This window comes from Tinamus guttatus, unplaced genomic scaffold (genome assembly GCF_059628265.1).
Source record: "Tinamus guttatus ecotype Peru unplaced genomic scaffold, ASM5962826v1 Tinamus_guttatus_pri_ptg000100l, whole genome shotgun sequence".
NCBI classification, from domain to species: domain Eukaryota; kingdom Metazoa; phylum Chordata; class Aves; order Tinamiformes; family Tinamidae; genus Tinamus; species Tinamus guttatus.
In genome coordinates this window covers 63,288-69,287 of record NW_028288634.1, presented here as the reverse complement: position 1 = coordinate 69,287, position 6,000 = coordinate 63,288, and positions in this window count along the sequence as shown.

The following is a 6,000-nucleotide window of genomic DNA, read 5'->3' as shown; positions in this document are numbered from 1 at the left end:
TGAAAATATGAATTTACTTGCCATCAACATATTCTGACAGTCATCGTGCAAGTTATTTGGAGCAGTAACATGGTGTGCAGCTTCAGGGTAACTTCTGTCTCCGTTTAAATGAATTAGTGAGCAGTGGAAGATTGATTCTTGACTGACTCTTCACAAAGCAAGTGTCATCATCTCCCTTTCTGGACTCCTTTGTGCATCAGCCCACTTTTCCCTTCTGGTAGGTAGTTAAGGTAGTTCCAGAATTTACTAATGCCTGTGCCAGAAGAACAAGCATGGAGTGGCATCATAAGGCAGCAGCCCTGGAAATCCCACAGTGCCAGCTGAGACTGCAAAAGAAACAATTCTGCTAGACTTCCTATACACCTGGGAAGCTATTGATAATAGTAATGCAAAATTAGTGCACGATAAATACCTTCCTTTCATTTCAAATGGGGTAACATGTTCGGCCTCATCCCATCGAGACAAGTTTTGTTTTCTCTTACAGTGATCCTTAAGATGGCAAACGAAAGTGCTATGTCTGAGCTGCTGAAGTCTCTCTAGCTTGTGTACATTGAATATGAGGAACTCCTCTGTGTGGGGGAATTAGGAAGATTATGTAGATATTGAATGCACACAAAAGGAGCACCCGGAAGAAGCAGCGGGTGATCGTCGTGGCTGACTCCCTGCTGCAGGGCACGGAGGCACCAATAGGTAGACTGGACCCCTTATCCAGAGAGGTCTGCTGCTTACCAGGGGCTCAAATAAGGGATGTTACAGAAAGGCTCCCAAGGCTTGTCCAGGAGTCTGACTATTACCCACTGGTACTGTTTCACATGGGCACAAATGATGCCACGGGGAAACTGAGGGATATCAAGCGTGACTTCAGAGCCCAAGGGATGGCCATCAAAGGTACGGGAGCCCAGGTAGTATTCTCCTCTGTCCTACCAAAGAGGGGAAGGGATTCAAGGAGGAGAAGGCGGATATGGCAGATTAACAACTGGCTGCGCCGCTGGGCTTGGCAACAGGGTTTTGGCTTCTATGACCATGGGACTCTGTTTGATGACCACCAGCTAGTGGGGAATGATGGGAACCATCTCAGCAAGAGGGGCACACATCTCTGCCAAAAGGCTGGCCAACCTGGTTAGGAGGGCTTTAAACTAGGCGAGAAGGGGGAAGGGGAGTGTCACACAGACAGGGCAATCAGTACCACGCAGCCCAGGTCAGATGGCTTCCAGCGGGAGTATGGTAGTGGGGAAGTGAGGATAGGAAATGATCACGGAGGGTCCTCTTTCACCCCTCCTGGAAAACCTGCGGGCTCGATTACTTCCCTGAAATGCCTGTACACCAATGTGCGAAGCATGGGGAATAAGCAGGACGAACTGGAGATCTGTGTGCGGTCCCAGCGTCATGATCTCATTGTAATCACAGAGATGTGGTGGGATAGCTCGCACGACTGGAGCGCTGCCATGGAAGGCTATGTGCTCTTTAGGAAGGACAGGCTTGGAAGGCGAGGTGGTGGAGTTGCTCTTTATGTGAGAGAGCAACTGGAAGGAGGAGAATGAGTGAGTTGAGAGCTTGTGGGTAAGGGTTAAAGGGCAGGCTAATGTGGGAGACATTGTGGTGGGTGTCTGCTACAGGCCACCTGACCAGGATGAGGAAGTTGATGAGGCCTTCTATAGTCAGCTGGATATTGCCTCACAGTAACAAGCCCTGGTTCTCATGGGGGACTTCAACTACCCCGACATCAACTGGAAAGACAACACAGCCAGGCACAAACAGTCCTGGAGGTTCCTGCAGTGCGTCGATGATGATAACTTTTTGATGCAGGTTGTGGAGGAGCCAACAAGGAGAGGTGGGCTCTGGAAGTGTGGGAGAGATGAATGGACAGTGAGGTGGATTAGGAATTGGCTGGCTGGCAGAGCTCAGAGGGTGGTGATCAGCAGTGCAGAGTCTAGTTCCTTGAAGGAACCTCTAGCTGACATTAGATGTTCCTCCACAGCTTCCCAATCATGACAGTTATCACGAGCCCACTCCCCTGAGAAGTTGGGACTCGGGTTCACTCCATGTCTCCGTATATAATTAGTGATACAACTTGCCATCCTGCCGATTACGCCAATTTTGTCACGGAACGAGTGGTGGTGGGGGTGAGTGACACAATGCACTTCACTCGTGGGAAAGAAATAAGAATAGGTTTTATTGGTAATGACAATGGTTTCATGAGATTCTATGGCAAGGTCACTTATTAGTTACTGCATGGAGGTTCAAGATACACACAGAATTACCAAGGACACCCTCCCGTTGGGTCACGAGGTTCAGATTGGACCCCCTTGCTTTCCTTGCTTTTCCCCTTGCTATGATTCTGTTAAATAATTGAGATATTTTGAACAAGCAACACATACTCTTTTAGCAAGCAAAGAGTAAAGGTCAGGCATCAGATAGCATTCCTTAATCTCTAAGCTGAGTTTTATTATTTGTTCCACAGAGCCAGGCTATGGAGGACATACAGCCTGAGATAGTCCTGGGTAGTATTTTGACTTGGTGATGATTTTTGGGTTCCCCTCCTTGCTGTTCCCTTCTTGTTCTGGGACAGAAATGGAGAGAGAAATAAGCATCTGCAATGGTCAAAACTCTTAGAAACAAAGATTGTCCTCACACAGATTCTGCATCATGTGCTTGGGTTGAGCCAGAATTGTTCAAATAACTATCAGACAACTTGAGTAGCAGTGCAAAGTGAGCTACTCCTTAGATTCCTGCAGCACCAACAGTGAGAGTCAAGGCAGAAGGAACTTCATAACCTGAATTGTGCATTCAAATGCCACCAGCTCATTTCTGGCCACTTTGTACACAAATAACTGTCATTTTTTTCACCAACCTAGAAGGTTGTAAAAGGCCTCTGCATCTGACAATGTCTTTCTTGGAGGCGCTGAGTAAAGATCAAAGGAGGGGAGGGTGAAGACAGCTTGTGGGGGGGGAGAGAGACTTTACCAATCTGCTTGTCATTTAGAAAAAGCTTAATGTACAAATTGTTCTTTCTCGATAAAACCAATACTGTGCTTCATAATTCATCCTTTTTAATCTTTTTAATGCAAAGGAAAAAGAAGGCAAATGTTAAACTTTTAAAAGCAAGTATTTTCTATGGTAGCAGTCTAGCTGTCTGTAGTTTAATGTCTAGTCATCTTTTAATATTATATACTACAGTTGGAGAACCTTGAGCAGGAAGCTGACTACCCTGACAGATGAAGTGGATGTTCAGACTGATGAAATCTGAATAGAGACTAACACCGCCACCAGATACCAGACCCTGTCAGCATTGCCTATAGAGGTTGTCTATCTCCTCTTTGAAGCTGATATGGGCATAGCCTTCAAAGGACAGTTAAAACTCATCCATTGACTATTAATAGCCAGGCTCCAGGCTGTGACAGCCTGTCTCTATCCTATTTCTATCTCTGAAATTTGTGGCAAAACTTATTTGTAAAGCCTACCCACTACTTGCCCATCTCTCTTCTGTTTCCATTCTGCTGAGAAGAATATCTGCAATTCTGAAAGTGCACTTATTTCATGCTGCTGTATTAGAGTAATTGCTTCAAACCAAAAATAAATATAGCAGAATCACTAAATATATTTTATAGGCTGGAGGAAACAAGGCAGCATGGCAGGAAATATAACCCTGAATCTTGTAGCACTGGAAAAGCAGTCTATTTCTTATGTACAATTGTAAAGTTTCTTTTCATGTACTTGATAACTGAAATAAGTAAAAAGTATGGCCTAATTTTCTACCACTGCACTTTTGATACCTGAGCGGCTTCCTCTGTGTGTAGATTGCAACTTAAAACCCTAAAAGAACAGAAACCCTTCCAGCTGCTCTTGCGTTATCTTTTGAAGCAGCTTGGGATTCATTTGAGAAACTTAGTGATATCTTTGGATGGGAGAAAGGGTGGAGTCATAGTAATTCCCCAGTTACGAGCATGGCTACCTGCTCAAGGCGATGTACAGGGTCCATGCCCCCTTCTCAGGAGGGATCTTGCCATCCACTACCTCCTGCTAGGCAAGCAGGTGCCTGGAGCTGTCTGGCCTTTCAGGTCAGGCTGTCCCAGGGACGACAATGCCATAAGCACAGATCACAGGGCTCAGAAGTTGAAAACATTTACTGCAAAAAGTTGAGGGTGGGTGAGAGCAATGGAGGAAGTGGAGGTGCCCTGCACTGTTGATGATAGACTTTGCAGCTCAAGCCTACATGTTTGTAATGTAATGGGGTTTTCTCTCGACAATGACACTTGCTGCTTGAGAGCATATTATGCTATACCCCATTACATCTTTGTGCATGTGCTTGGCAATGCCTTTTTCAGTGACTGGCCTTTAAAATGGTGTCTTCTGCTAAATGATGTTTATGAAATTCAAGTTTGAGGACTTTTTGATCATTAGTGTAACATTACCCTATGCGCCACAAGTGTTTGAAAGTACAGGATAAATTAGGGGCGATTCTTAAGACAGGTTTCTTGTCATCATGCATGTGTGCGAAGTTCATGTGCCAGCCAGGTTTATTTCCATGGATCTTTCTAACTTCTCCCGTAGAAATTTGGATTCTTGGTTTGTTTGGGATGGCAGAGTGCTGCCACACTTTGTTCTAGGCAGGCTGGCTTTTGTTGCTCAGGAAACTGTAAAGTTTATCTTAAAGTGCTCCTGAGGTAGGTTTTTGTTTGTTTGTTTTTGTTTTGTTTTGTTTCGTTTGGCTTTCAGACACTAATTTATCACAAGCTCTTTCATGTTTTCTTCTGCTTTCTATTATGGAGTTTTCGAGGGCTTTTGGTGTGTTTTGTGTGTGTTTTTTTTTTTTTACTCTTGGTTCATTTTGTGAGATGAGCAGCCCTCAGCATACCCATGATCTCAGAATCTCAGACCCAAAGCGAAATTTCAATTAAATATCCTTATTGTTTGTAGACAATCATTCAAAGAAAAATCTAACTACAGAAGCAGTTTCACAGATTTGCCATAGCATTACTTTCTTGTTTTGGCAAGCTATTATGGTGAGCACTGTGAAGGAGCTTATGTTTCAGAAATAAACTTAAAAAATAGGAATGGCATTCATGGTACAAGAGTAAAATGAGGAAAAATGAAAAAGAGTTTTTAATTAGGAGTAAGAAAGTTAAAACCATAATAATTTGTGCTGAATGCAAGTTTATATATATATTTTCGTGGACGAGATTCACATGTAGTGCTTTTCTAAGACAGATCTTAGAAGGAAAGAATTATCAGTGTCAAAAATTCAGATAAAATCTGTAGAGAGCTATAGAGTAAATCAAGAAATTGAATTTCCCTGGTGTTGTTATTTGTAGGAATTTCAAATAATTTGGCAGACTAGTATAAAATCCTATTGATGTGATTAGCCTAATCCAACAGGACTGCTTGCAAGAATTTAGTAGGTTCAGGCTCTTGAGTCCTACTGTATAACAGAGGTTAGAGAGGTTAAGGTGATTGATAGTTACTCTTTCACAGCAGGATAAGCCAGTTGAACATTTGTAGACAGCTCTTGACTCAACCTTAACTCTGAGGAAATGGCAAGAATTTTTAATACGGAAGTACAGTTCTTTACAGAGTTGTCCAGTCAAGACAGGGGAAAGTAATCATAAAAAGGGTCTTACAAATTAAAAATTATGTTGTAAGCAAGAGAAGAGCTAGTTCAAGCTGGCAAGAGAAAAATAAATGTTTTAAGCTATAAAAAACAGTATTTTGCATTCAATGACTGCAAAAACATTCTAAAATATACATGAAAAAAATGGGAGAATGACAAAATTAAAATCTTCAAGAAAAAGATCCTTATGCCTAGCTATTCAACTGTGATGGCTTAATGTCTTCCAAAATTGCATCTAGTTTAGGATTTACTGTGGCTGAGCTGGCAGAGTAGTAGCACTATGTAATATCATCCATCTTTTGACTTTGGTAACTCAAAGGAGATGAGCTGAAAAAAAAAAACAAAGCAGATTTGTAAATACTATGCATAGTGCTTATTATTTCTGGTCACAA